Source organism: Tenebrio molitor, chromosome 6, assembly GCF_963966145.1.
Source record: "Tenebrio molitor chromosome 6, icTenMoli1.1, whole genome shotgun sequence".
Lineage (NCBI taxonomy): Eukaryota > Metazoa > Arthropoda > Insecta > Coleoptera > Tenebrionidae > Tenebrio > Tenebrio molitor.
The window spans coordinates 3,572,904-3,586,922 of record NC_091051.1 but is presented as its reverse complement, the minus strand read 5'-3'; the positions used below and the strand labels follow the sequence as shown (position 1 = coordinate 3,586,922).

Here is a 14,019-nt window from a genome sequence, read left to right as displayed (position 1 = left end):
TCGGCTTCACCCTCCATTCGGTTAGGTAAACACGATCAATAATGAAGTTAGGACCCGCAGACATCGCGGGGGTGGGCGTAATGCAATCCCGTCGATGTATTCCTGTGCGTTTCTTCAGTTTTGAGCGTTGTCGATGACGAATGGGGGCGAGTGGGTAACGGCTATGACTCAGCCCTTGAGTTAATGCCGGGGTGAATGATTTATCAGGAGCGCCACGAGTGGTTCCGAATTTACGAAAACGAGACTATTTGGTTTAATCAATACAGACGTACGCATGTGTCGATAGGCAATCGGAATAGTCGAGTGATTTTTTCCCGATGACTCTAACACGACACTCATGTTATTTTTGGGTTTCAGGTGGGGGTTTGCCGTCCCGGAAAAGTGGTAAGTTTTTTTTTGGTTCGGTTTAATTAAGCGAAAAATCAATAGGGTGGTGGTTGTTTCGAGGGAGTTTTTTGACGATCTTGATATTTATTCAAGTCAGAGAGCGCCGTTCTCGGGGGTGGCTGCAATAATACAGTTAAAACGAGTCGGATGACTTAATTCGAGAATAGTTCCACTATTTCCACTACTCTTGTAAAACGTGTTTTATGGTGGGTTGACTCTGGAACATTCATCTGTGTAAACGAACACGAATAGCTCGCTTCGAATTCTCCTTGCTGGACGCCCACGTCGAAAGTGCACCCGAAGTAATGAAAGATGCAGTGATTTTTTGAGATCGCCCTGAATGCCACGTTATTCAATCTCGGCGCTTTTTATCAGTTATTACCAAGAATAGAACTCGACTTGGGTTAATTATAGCGACAAAAAATGAAATATTGTATTCGACAAAAACGACTCGACGCTCAATGAAAATTCTAAATTTAAAATGCTTCATTTTGTCCAAATCGAATCAAATATCTTGTTTACAGGAGTAAACAAGCACACGAATATTCCTAAAAATAAGCAATCTTTTCCTGCTCCACATGTTCACAGCATGGTTCAGATTTTTCCTCGGCTCTATCCTATTTTTTCTCCCCAAATCCATCACATTATGTCATCATTTATTCGAAGTCCCTTCGTAATAATTTATAGTTTTTTTCCCTTTTATCGTTTCTTCTTTCTCGTTGCAGTAATCGATTGTGGCTCTTTTTTATTTAGATGTTTTAGCAACTCTCCAACCTCGATTTTTCTTTCTTTTTTCCACAGTCGGACTGTCACGCTTAGTTGGCTTTTTTAGTTTGCTTTGTATACGATTCACTTTATTAAACACTTTCCTTGCCCTCTTCAACATTCTCCTTGTTTCTTTTGTGCTTTTGCACCATTGTTTATAAGCCTCCTATTCACGACAACTTCTTAACTTGAGCGTGTTTCATGTAATATAAATTAAAACACGTAGAATGAAAATTATCATTGAACTTTTAAACTTTTTGTTATGCAAATTGTTTTGGAAGAATACATTTTGCGATCTCAGTTTTAATATGTTGTCCAGTCTTTCATGAACCTGAACTAAGGACTACTAAGTTTTTGATTTTTTTAAGATACTTAAAAATAATCTGAGATGTATAAATATACCGGGTGTAGAATTGGCTTACGAGACATAGGATTTTACATGTAAAAGTAAAGAGTTTCAATTATTGGCTCCCCTAATAATTTTACCGGCAAAATAGTTAAAATGAAAGTTGGAGAGAATTAAAATTGCTGTCTAATTTTAGTCTTACTTTTTTTCTAACATCTTGTGGTACTGAAAGAAAGGCAAGAAAAAAGTTGACACAAAACAGTAAAAAGTACTACTAAGCATGAAATTGTATTTATTTCTTTAAATGTTATTATGGAGGATATTTTTTAAGCAACTTCCAAGCAACATTTGCTTCAGGTTTTCCAGACCGATCAATTCCTGCCACAGAAACAATTGGAAGAATTTTAGAGAAGTTTGAGCATTTAATGGAAGATACCTTTTCATTCATCCTGTAGTCCTGTACGACTTCATTTGAAGGGCAAATTAAAAGACAATTAAATAATAGAGAAACCATCTGACAAATACATAGTATTTTAAAAGTCAAATTTCATGGCTAGTGCTACTTTTTAGTATTTTTGTGTTAACTCTTTTCTTGCTTTTCTTTCAGTACCACAAGATGTTAGAAAAAAACAAAGAGTGGAATTAGACAGTATTTTTAATTCTCTCTAACTTTCATTTTAACTATTTTGGCATAAAATTATTAGGGGAGCCAATAATTGAAACTCTTTATTTTTACATGTAAAATCCTATGTCTCGTAAACCAATTCTACACCCGGTATAAGAAACGAATATAAGAAACGTCATGATATATTCGCTAAAATTATACACATGAATTTAGCTGTTAAATTCAATTTATTAAAGAATACACAACCACATTATAGTTATACACCAGAAAGTTGTTTGGAAAATGATAATTACAAATTATATTTTGATAGAACAGTTTTAACTGACATTCATATTAAGCATAACAGACCAGACATTATAATTTTAAATAAACAACAAAAGCAAGCTTATCCTTTAGATATAGCTGTTCCAAATTCACATAATATAACACAGACATATAACACAAAAATTAATAAATATTTAGAGCTCTCCGTTGCTATGAGAAATCTTTGGTGTTTAGAAAAATTTCGAATTTACCACTTGTAATTTCAGCAACGGGAATAGTACCGCTACTCTTTTATTTCTCATTGTTCTGTATAATTTATCATTAATTGCTACAATAATATGGCTGATTGACATATTTTTTTTACTGCACATTCTGCATCAGATTCTATCGGAATATCTGAAGAACATTATATTTCTCTTGAAGCTACGTTTTCACGTCTTTCTATTATTCTTTCTTCTATTCTATTCTTCTTACTTTTCAAATACTTTCGTCCTCTTTTTCCCACAACTCATTATTTCCTCTTTCTTAATAATTTTTCATTTAACTTTACAGCTTTTCTTGTTTGTCAAAGATATCTTTACTGAGTTTTTTTCCTTGTCACTTTTGTAAAACGTCGTTTTATCAGCTGCTTCCACTCTCCAAATTGGGAGCGCACGCGGCTGTGCATTTTTCCGGAATCATTGCGGACAACACGAAAATTCCTTTAATCCAAGCGGTCGACCTGTCAAAACTATAACTGAGGGCCGCAGCTGTCAGTCGATAATTCGACAGTCGTCATCGTCGGTGACGCGGGTTTTAAATTGTCGCATTTCGATAGTTTTTGCCAGTTCGTGGCGCTGTCCCGGAGGGAAACTGGCGGTATTAAAAGAGTACCGGAGCGATACGAACTATCTCACAAAATAAATACGATCAGAAATGGAAGCTACGTTATTTCTGCAATCCTGGGGCGCACTTCCGCCGTACAGACATTTTCGTGTTTTAAACGTAAGAATCAAATGTCAACAGCCTTGGGATCTGTTCAAATATCTTTTTAATATCATCAGCAATAGTCGTATGTTGTATTTTAATATACTTTGAAGTCGTCGACTTTGAAGATGGATCATAAAGTGGTCAGAGTCGCGGTTTAATTCCAGCGGAAGTCGTCTCGACCGTCTGCAATCTCACTTCTGATTGATGTTATTTTTGTTTAAACGTTTATTTGTCCCCAGTTCGACAATGCAATACATGTTTTACAGCCTCTTCAACTTCACTATTGTTTCTCCTATTTTTCCTAATTTTATTGTGATTAATGGCCCTGTCCAAGCGTTTTTCTTCGTATCTGCATGAACATGTGTTCTCGGCGATGTTATCGCGACATTACGCGGTGCACGCGATGCCCCTGAAACGTAACGAAATGACTTTGCTGCAGTATTGTCGTTTTTTAAATTGCTCCGGAACAATTATTTTCGACTGTGTCGCACTATTCCAGACGTGACACTTTTCGAAGCTCATCCTTGGTGGGAGAAAGCTCGACTGCATTGTGCCGGAGTAAATAATGTCTGGTGGCGTTTCAGTTTATTTATATAGGTGCGGATGTATTCAGAACGCGTCCGTTCGGCTTTATTGGCTTATTTTTTCGATCTTTTCACGGTTTCCGCGAAACACGTCACAATTCCGACTTGTCGCCCAAATACAAATCAAACCTTGTTGCTCAAAAGTGGAGGACCGATCGATAATTTCATTTTCCGTCTTTGCTCTTTCACGAAATTTTTTTCAGACGTTAATTTGATTTTCATCGATTTGGCGGCGTCGCACGGGGAAAAGCCGTTCGCAGCCTCCGCATCCGGTTACGAAAGGTTCCTTTTACAATTAGTTTTAATAATTCTTCAGTGGGAGCCCCTCCAGTCGGACTGGTTTCACTCGTCGTGTTTGATATTTTCCGGTTTCTTTTTATTACCAACGTTCCGGGTTCCGGTCGCCGCGGTGATAATAAAATTACAAGTTGATCATGAAATTCGTATCAGTTTTTCACGAGCCTCTCCGATTGTTTCTTAAAGGCCAAATCGTAATAACGTTTGCTTTTCGACGTTATCGGCTCAGGATCGAAAGCGGAATTGTATTTTTATTGCAACAGGAGTTTAATGGGAAACAGCTTGGAAAACAGACTGAAGTGGACAACGCTCCGGAGGCGGCCGGAATGCCGATGCGTTTTACTCAACTATATTTCACCGATGTTTGGACAACACTAAATTAACACCGCCGCCGCGGATCACATTCGAACCACTTAATCTGTTTATCTTTTTTATTGGACTTTCAATCTAGATTTACTTTCACTTTTTCACGTTCATTGCATCCATTATTTATCTCAGCTGTGATTTCTGAAAGGATATTCCTAAAAAGCAATTGTTTGGAATAATTCTTAGCTGCTTCATCCAAAAAAGTGATCCTCTAAATTTTGGAAATTGTTTAACAATTAAAGAAAAAAAATCTGACATTAAAGACCCGATGACACATTTTTAAAACATTGTAGAAATTGGCAATTGAAAAATTTTTCAAAATTTGCAAATTTTGACATATCATAAACAAAAAAACAAAAAACATTTCAATTTAAAACATACATCATTTCAAGTTAAATAAAAATATGTAACTTGATGTGATTATTGTATTAGACAAATGATCACTCCAAATACCACACGCGCTGAAGTTTGGATGATTTTTTTTTAATTTCTTCACATCTGATCAAAGCGAGCCCTGTTTTGATCTGTTAATTCCCTTTAAAATGTTCTTCGCTTTCCACTTTGGGGGCGGAGTCGAGTCGTCGTGATGGAATTTTTTCCTTAAGGATTAATTCGATTTACGCCGATTTCCGTCGGTCGCAGCCTCGCAATTAGCCCCATCTCGGGCCGAATATAAATTTAATTTTTTCATGAGGTCGTTGAATATTTTAATTTTGACGATATTAACGAGGTTACGGGATCGTGTCGTATACATCTGGGCTATTATATTTTATGGCGTCTCGTTATATTATTCGTTAGGTTATTTAAATTGGTACGTCTGGAAAACATGCTGCTCCTCCGGAATCATAATGGGAAACGACCGGGAATTATTATCATACTTTACGGCGTATTTATACGCACCGAGAACTAATTAATTTTTGCATTAAACAGCAGAACTCGCCCCCCTGCCTAATCGCTAAATCACAACAGAAGATCCGAGAGGCGAAATTATCAATTGAAAAGGGAAACGGAAAATTACTGGTCGAATGCGGATCGAGGTCGAAAAGTCGTTATATTCTCGACCGGCTTTTGTGTGTCAATTAATAAATCATCTGGACGGCCCTAGCCGCAATATTCCTTTCATTTGCAAATTTTTCCGGGGACAGTCGACACATTTATCAGCGTTAAGTTGCTTTGAAAAATGAAAATCTCCCCCGGATTGTTAGGGTTTTTTTTTTGTGTGTGTGTGCCATCGATGAAATAATTTAATAACGTCTCCATGTCCTTTAATAACCGGATTCTATCGATTCCGGGCGCACTTGAAAGCATTCCGCCGTTTGTTATATTCGGTATGTTAAATATTAATATTGTGGATGCCTCGTTTTTCGTATAAATTATCGTGTCTAGTTCTTTTGATGTTTCTAATTTATTTATGCACAAAACGCGAGCGAGTGTAATGTTGCTTTGCGTTATTAAACCCGACCTCACTTGACAAATACGATCAAAGAGATACGTCCCGCAAAGCTCCCATTGAAATCTGGTCGCCTCCAAGGATGAATTCGATATGATCCGGACGCGTAGTTGCTCCGGACCGGTCCGGGAGTGCAGCGTCCCGCCTAGGAAACATGCAGCGTTGCCGGAGCGCGGTATTTTTTCGCTTTAGCGCCATCTTTCCGGGTAAATGGGCCCGATCGATTATTTTTATTGTCTCAGCGGTGGTGTCCTTTTTATTGCGGCGATATATCCGAGCTTTGTGAGTTACGTCTGTTATGATAAAATACTCATATAAATGTTTATTGCCGACTTCCGTCATATTCTTCGACGTAAACCGTACATTATATTCTCCTCCACATCTGCTTGCGCACCTCCGGAGTAATAAAATGAACCGGACCATTGCTGTTTCGCTTTCGGATGCACCGCTTTACGACGTTTTGATCATTTTTGTGCACATCGGGGATACGTTTTGCGCAAATTTACGGCGTCCCATTATGTGCGATGTTGACGCATGGCGGTAATAAAAGTTGCGATTGTTTTTGTGTGTTCGCCGGTTAATTTATTCCGTTTAAATGACGATAAAAAATCGAAATTCGCGGCGTAATTCGCGCCGTTCGGGCGGCGTTAATGCGCCGATCCGGGGAAGAACAAATAGCGTTTTGCGCGTTTGTTGCCAACAATGTTTTATTCAGGCAATTTCTGTTTGGAATATTACGTTTCATTTGCTCGATTGTGACGACGATGCTATTCAGCGTTTTAATATTATATTAGAGTAACTAGTGTGGGATTTATCGAATCGAAGTCTTTGTTGTTGGGTTTCAATTCAAAATTGATACGATTTTTTGCAATATCTACCGTGCGATCGAAAAACAAGACAACAACGAGATGGCCATAATACACTTCACACTTACCAACAACTTGCCTTGGTTATTTTGTTTTTCCATACCTGAAAAACAACGTGTTCAAAAACAGGCCTGGCACAATTCCCGAATTAATACAAGTAATTACTGATAACTGCAATTTAATGGATGTCCCGACTTTGCGAAGGTCATTTAAAAACATGAAGCGAAGAGAGTAGCATTATGTTTGGAAGCTGAAGGCAGACATTTCGAATATTTACTCTAGTTCGTAAATACAATTGGAGCTCCTCATGATTCTTTTACAATCTACAGGTCACACATAATGTACACCTTTATGAAAATCAAGATTTCAACGTTCTCAAAATCACTAACCTAACTTTTAAGACTGACATCTGATAATTGAAGTTTTAACGAATTGCCAACTGAAATTTTTGGTCACAGCCAACTCTAATTTTTTTTTTCGATCTCACCACGGTATAATTCAGTCAGTCCTAGTCACCGACACCCTGGGGGATTTATACTCGTTTATTGATTAGAAATTCCCCTTGAAAAATTTTCGCCAACAATTTTACACGATCTGAAAATGTGTTTAAATAAATAGATTCTAGATAGGGGGCACGGCACAACTAAATAAATTTGCTCGATTCAAAAAATGATAACGCAATTGTGATTTATGTGCGTCGAGATTAGTCGAGCAGCTGGAAAATTGATTTGGATGCGTGACAGTATTCGCTATTAAAAGAAGAAAATTCTGAACACTGGAAAAATAAATTTTTATTACATAATATACATAATAGCTTAGATCTTCAGTCTTCCCTGCACTTTCTTCTGTGTCGAGAAAGTATAAAGACATGTTCTCACTACTCACTCTCACGCAGAGCGCACTTCGAAACTGTTTCAATTGTGTTTTTGTACGTTGCGAGCTAGTGAACGCGTATCTTTGGCCTGTTGTTGTTGGATTAAATGTTTTCAAAATGTTCGACTAGTCGGGTCGGAAACTTTTAACTCTTCATTTGTACAGATTATTACAAAATAATGTTTATAACATTGTAATTGACTGTGTGATTTATTTGTATTTGTATTCGGTGTTTATAATTTCTCAGGGTGTTTTGTGTTAGATAAGGCAGCAAAAGAGTCTTTCAAGATAAAATTTAATTTAATTTTAAATTACGTTGTCTGGAAGCCCCTTATTTTCCGGCAACCAATTAATCACATAATTGTTTTAAGTACGCAGTATAGGTACACCATGTATTGTCGATGGCAAATTTCCACAGCACACTAGGACGTAAGAAAAATTTACAACACTGTGTGTTACTGTTCATTTGCAAATTTGTTTGACTTGAGGTGAGTCAAGTCGACCTCTTTTTCAATAAACAAACACGTTTTCACCGATTTTTCTTAATTTAAAACAGGAAAATGAGGTAGCGAGTCTTCTCACGCGAGGGAAATTAATTTGCGTTTAACTTCTCTCGACAGTTTCATTTATTATTTATTATCAAATTTTATTAAACAAAACTCGACAGAATTAGCTATTCTTGTTTGAAATTTTTTAAAAATTTCTTTCTAATGATAATTTCCACAGTATAATATATACCTAAAGTGATTTTGTACGACTTTTACAAACTCGAAACGGCTGTGGTTCTATTAAGGATTCCTTTTAAAATGCTAAGTGTACTATTGCGACGCTTTAAGAAAGGAAACAATCTTCCATATCTTTTTTTCAAACGTAACAATAGGTAGATTTTATCAGTTCTCATGTTTTCACCGCTCCTAAATTTAAACTAGACAGCAAAGAATTAAAGAACAATTAAGGAAGCAATACTTCTAAATAATTGACTCTTTTAAAGTCGGTGAAACAGTCTTTTTAATTATTTTTTCTTGTTATAAACCTAATTAATTTGATGTCCTTGGCAGCAAATTGTTTTTTTTTCGATTTAGTAGATAGGTATGCAACTGACACAACACGGGCAGATGACACCTGCCAATCACTCTGCACGGGTCTAACCCTCATTTGACCATCTCACAATTAGATTGTCTGAATGTGTTTCGTATGTTTTTTTACACCGATAACAGTTTTATAAATTGTGCCTGCAGCTATTAAATAACAAGGTTTTTTTTTTGAGTGACACTGTAAATAAACTGTATTATGCTAAATTTGTTTGTTTTTTCGCCTTTCGCATCATTGCCTATTGCCCGCGTTTAATTTCTTTGTTGTTTTGTATCTGTCTGTTCCCACACAAACATGGCGTTTCTGAATTTCCACTAAATATAGAAACACAATTTGCATAATAGGCGAACACAGTTTTCGATTGGGCGGACTTGTTTAATCAAAAATCTGATTCGGTCGTTTTATTTTGATCATTTTCACTGTGGCACCGCAATTTATTCATTTTCACTAGCGACACGTTAATTTTGAACACACGTATCGGTGTATCCGTTCGACCGGAGTTGATAAACTTCGATGAACTCTGCGACAACATCGTATTGCAGAGTAAATTTGCAAAACAATTTCATCCCGAAATAACCGAATCGTCGTTAAATATTGGAGCAGCCGGGGAGTCCCGCGTGGGTCCGCGAAACGTCTCAATCGTGTAAATTTATGGTAATTATGGAGACCTTCGCCTTTTCGATGCGTGGAGAAATTCGGATCTCGCAAATTAAGTTTGCCAAGTGCAGATAAAAATCATAAGGGAGTTCGTTATAAAAAAAAAAATGGTCGGAGGAAAGTGGGTGAAAGGCACACTGGGGCGGAAAGGCGAGCCGTCATAAAGGGAAGGTTTTAGTCGGGCATTATGGCACAATCAGTTGTTGAATTAATGTATTGTGTTACAGGTTCAATGCCTGTTTGATGCGTTCGCTATCCCCCGAAATCTTTTATTCATAATACGGTGTTATAGGGGTTTCCCCGGCAAGTTGTCCGCTTAAGAGATTTATACACGAATATTTCCGAATATACGGTTTATCTGGATTCGTGTTCTTTTCCCCGCGGATTTTACTGTGTACTTAGAAATACAGTTTCACCCTTAAAGTCTGACATCCGGTTCGCGTGTCCCGCCACCCTCTGAATTAATTATGCTATAAGTAATAGCGGCTTAATACTTTCAAATGTCTCCCTCAATATTAATACGTAACGAAGTTTTAATCCGTATTCACAGCAATGAAAGACTTCATTAGGAGAAGTTCGCCGCGTCGTCGGGGGTGCCAGGGTGGCATCCCCGAATCGGCGCGGTTCTTCGTCTTGTGATTGTTGACATTTTATCGATCCGCTAATTACCCTGACGTCGGGAGAAGTTGTACGAAACGTCGTGTTAATTATGGGTTGTATAGTGAAATCGCATGTCCGATAAGTGTTCGTAACTGGGTTATTTAAATAGCTCCTTGTCCGGAATCAGATAAGCGGCAGTAAAGTTTATTCCCGGAGTAAATTTTCTCCGATGGCGGCAAGCTCCGGCAAATCCGGTAGTTAACGTGGTGATTATCCGGTCTTGTTTGAATTAGAGGCGCTCGCAGGAGCGACACTCGGACGCCTCTCCCGCTGTCCAGGATCCCACCCCGGTCCCTCCCCCTTTTTAAAGTCCCGATCGAGGCGCTGGCTTTAATAAAAAGTTACACGGACTTGTTAAGTTCTTTTGTCGCCGAGCTTTGTCATTTTTCGAAACGAAACTCGCACAAAAAGGATTCGTTTTTAATGCTTTTTTTTTCTTTCAATTATCCTCGGAGTCAAGTGATGATGGAACTTCATAAATGGGAACAGGCGTGGGCTTTTGTTTTCGGGCAAGAACTCGATGTGAAACCAGAAATGAACGATGGGGCGAAATATGGGATGGGCGTTGTTGCTTTTAAAATGTTTCGATGTATGTTGGTTTGTTGTCGGTCAGGTACACTCGGCTCAGCGGTCAGTGTCAGTATTTGGGAATGTTTAAAACAAAAATTATTACAGCCTCCGGGTGCGTTTGGCATTCAACAGTGCAACCCAAATGCATTTCGATGCATTTATTTTTGCTTTAAATAGTTTTAGTAAAATATAGCAAGAGATATTCACGTTGAAATTTAAATTAAAATTTAGCTTAAATTTAATCAATGGATCTGTCACGTTTCATATATGAATTTCAAAAGAAAACAAAAACATCACAATTTTTCTTGTAAAATTTCTCGGCGCATCCACCATTTGTAATAATTACACAATTGCACTTTTACACAAAAATTATTAAAGATGCAGACTTCGAATTCTCTTTGTCGGCTTTATCAGAATGAAATGCGTTAAACACAGTTACTAAGTTTTATCTATTTCAAGAGAAAGCAAAGATATCGGCATTTGTCTTTGTAAAATGTTCCAGCGCATCCACCATTTTTACAATTACTAAATCGACGATTTTAACAAAACCGTTAATATAGATTTGCGAATCTCTTTATTGGCCTTATCACAATTGAATTTGAGATCTCATGATTTTTCTTACGAAACTTCTCAGTGCATTGACCTTTTTTTTCAATTTTTACTAAAACTTAATTTGATTTTAGATTTTCTTTATTCGATTTATGAAAATGAGATTTATAAAACACAGTTGCTGAATTTCATGTTTTAATTAGATGCAAAGTATAAAGTTTTCCGGCGCATCCATCATTTTGAATTTTTTTTTTCTTTCCGAAACCAGATATTTTCAGACTGCTTAATGAGAAGCTCCGATTGTGTAATGATTATTTGAATTAAGCGACTGATAAGATGTTATTCTAAATTTGTGATTGGTTTTTTCGTCATAAATTCTCCACTTCTCTGCTTAATTCTTCATTTGCTTATATGATTTTTTTCTATTTACTTTAAGTGAATTTTGTTTTTAACACTTCTCTACATCATTCACTGAAGCGTTTAGGCTCGACACCGTGAAGTTGCTTCTTTTTGGTATTTTCGTCGTGCAATACCGGATTCAGATCGATAACACACTCCGCTCACTCGTCCGGAGCGAAGAATTTAAATTATCATGCAGGCCGGGTGCGAAATAGGCGATCTGCTTTTTTCCACAGACGATTTCATCCGGATACGATAAACTTAAATTTCATTCGGGGAATGTACGGAGCGAGAAAAATGTAAAACAAGACGGATCCTCCTCCGACTCTGATTCAGACCCGACGGTTAACAATCCGTAAAGCGAGCCGAGCCGATAAATTAAAGTTCACTTTCGTCGCAGGATCACCGACAAAAATCCTAGTTGCAACGGATAATTCGATTCGCTTTTAAATTAATGACTGTAAAATCTTGCCGAGCCGAATTCAATCAGGGAGCCGGATTCAAACGACAAAGCCCCCTCCGGACCTTTTAATTTCAAAAGGTAAAGCTGTAATATGATAGCTTTGTTCAAGAATTGAATTTCACATGAAACAATACTCCATTCAGGTTCTCCGCTTTTCAGATCAATCCAAAGGATCCGTCCTTCATAATTAGCGGGATTATTCAAGGCGTCACGCCATTCTTTGCCCCACGACGCCTATTTTTAAACCCACCACCTGAAATGTCATCGAAGAGACGGGTTTTTTCCGACGAAAAATAGAGCTAAATGTTACACCCGATCAATTTGTTTCCAGACAAAACAAGAGTAAAAAAAAAAAATGTTTGGACTTGAGAGACGTCCAAAAGGGCGCCACGAAATACTCTGATTTCGCATGACTTACAAATCTGTACCGTGTATGAATTTTTTGTGCTGTTTGAATTAATGCAGGCAAAATCTGCACAACACAAAAAGCAATAGCGCTGAATGTTTCATATTTTAATAAACGAGGGACGAGTAGTGCGACATTGTGGGCTAGTAGGGGTTGGATTCCGGCAGGGAACGGTGACATTTTCAATAATTTCGCTTTTCAGCTTATCTCGCAGTAAAGCCGCAGTTAAATACACATTTATTTTTAATGTCGTCTGTTTGAGCGCTTTGTATTTGAACCGCCCGGTATAGTTTAATTTGGGTGGTGCGCGTTTTAATAATTCACACTCGATAAAACGTTTTGATATTCCACAGTGGTCGGCCATAACCGGTCACATTATTAGGTAACGTTCGCCCCTAATAACAAAACAGTTTTAGTGGGATTTGTTTGGGCGATTCAGCCCGATTAATCGAATAGAGCCGGGCTAATGAAATCCGGGGGTGGAAAAAAACCGCCGCCTGCAATTAACATGTTAAGTTATGTAAAACGGCTGGAAAGTTGGTAACTAGAGTTGAACGGATTCGGAGTACGGGCCCGGAGGATAATTTCGTGATTTTTCCCCGGAACTAATACCAGTGCGAGATGGAGTCGTCTGGTCGTAACTCCGGAAGTGTGGAGTTTTTGTGTAATCATCGCGTGATTTATTCGGGTTGTTGTTTATAGGTAACACGTGTTCCGATCACGTAGGATGCTCGAGCTAAGGACTTTTTGTATGAAAATTTATGGTGTTCCTGATAACCGCAATAAATCGCCGACCGAAAGTATTTTATTCGGGGAATAATTCCCGTAAAAAGCGGCGTAAAAAGCGGCGCGCGCGCGGGAAATTCCCGACATAAAGGTAAAATATTAAATGTTGACAGCGGGAATAAGAAAGATCTTGGGGCTCGGGGAGGTCCATAAAGTGCCCAATTAGGCTCGGGATGGAGATGGAAAAATTCGGCATGGAAAAAAATGCAAGCGGCCCTCCCGGTTCAAATTAATTAATCGGATCCGGGGCAAATTGGAAGGAACGGCCTCGGTGTTTTCCTAATTTCAATATATAAGCGCGAAAAGTTCCGCTTAAGAAGTATAAATCTTTTAGGTCGCGACACGTTTCGCTGTTTTCCTATTTATGAATTTATCTCCGTAATAAATCACATCAGCAACAAATCGCACACCTTTTATGATTTTAAATATTAATACATCCGCCAGAGGAACGTATAATGGGGCTTGTCAGTTACATGACGCCTCATTTTTCATATTTCATTCCCAATTTAAAAATCGAAATGTATTCACTTGTTCGCCAGATGCACGGGTCGGGTTGTATCAACAGGAAAACATCACAGCCAGACAAACCTGCAATATCAATTTGCTCTTTTATCTGACTGATAGGTACATACGTGTGTACTATTC

At 37.9% G+C, this 14,019-nt stretch overlaps 1 protein-coding gene across 4 annotated transcripts in view; it reads left to right on the top strand.

Moving 5' to 3' along the window:
• The window catches only part of kek5 (kekkon 5), a 175,287-nt gene that overhangs the window by 20,072 nt on the left and 141,196 nt on the right, over positions 1–14,019 (top strand). For 2 of the 4 annotated variants that reach the window (XM_069050753.1, XM_069050750.1), the window contains exon 2: positions 358–384. The exons of the other annotated variants lie outside the window; for them this stretch is intronic. The gene's annotated coding sequence lies outside the window, so the exon portion shown is untranslated. The remainder of the gene's footprint in view (positions 1–357; positions 385–14,019) is intronic. 4 annotated transcript variants of the gene reach the window in all.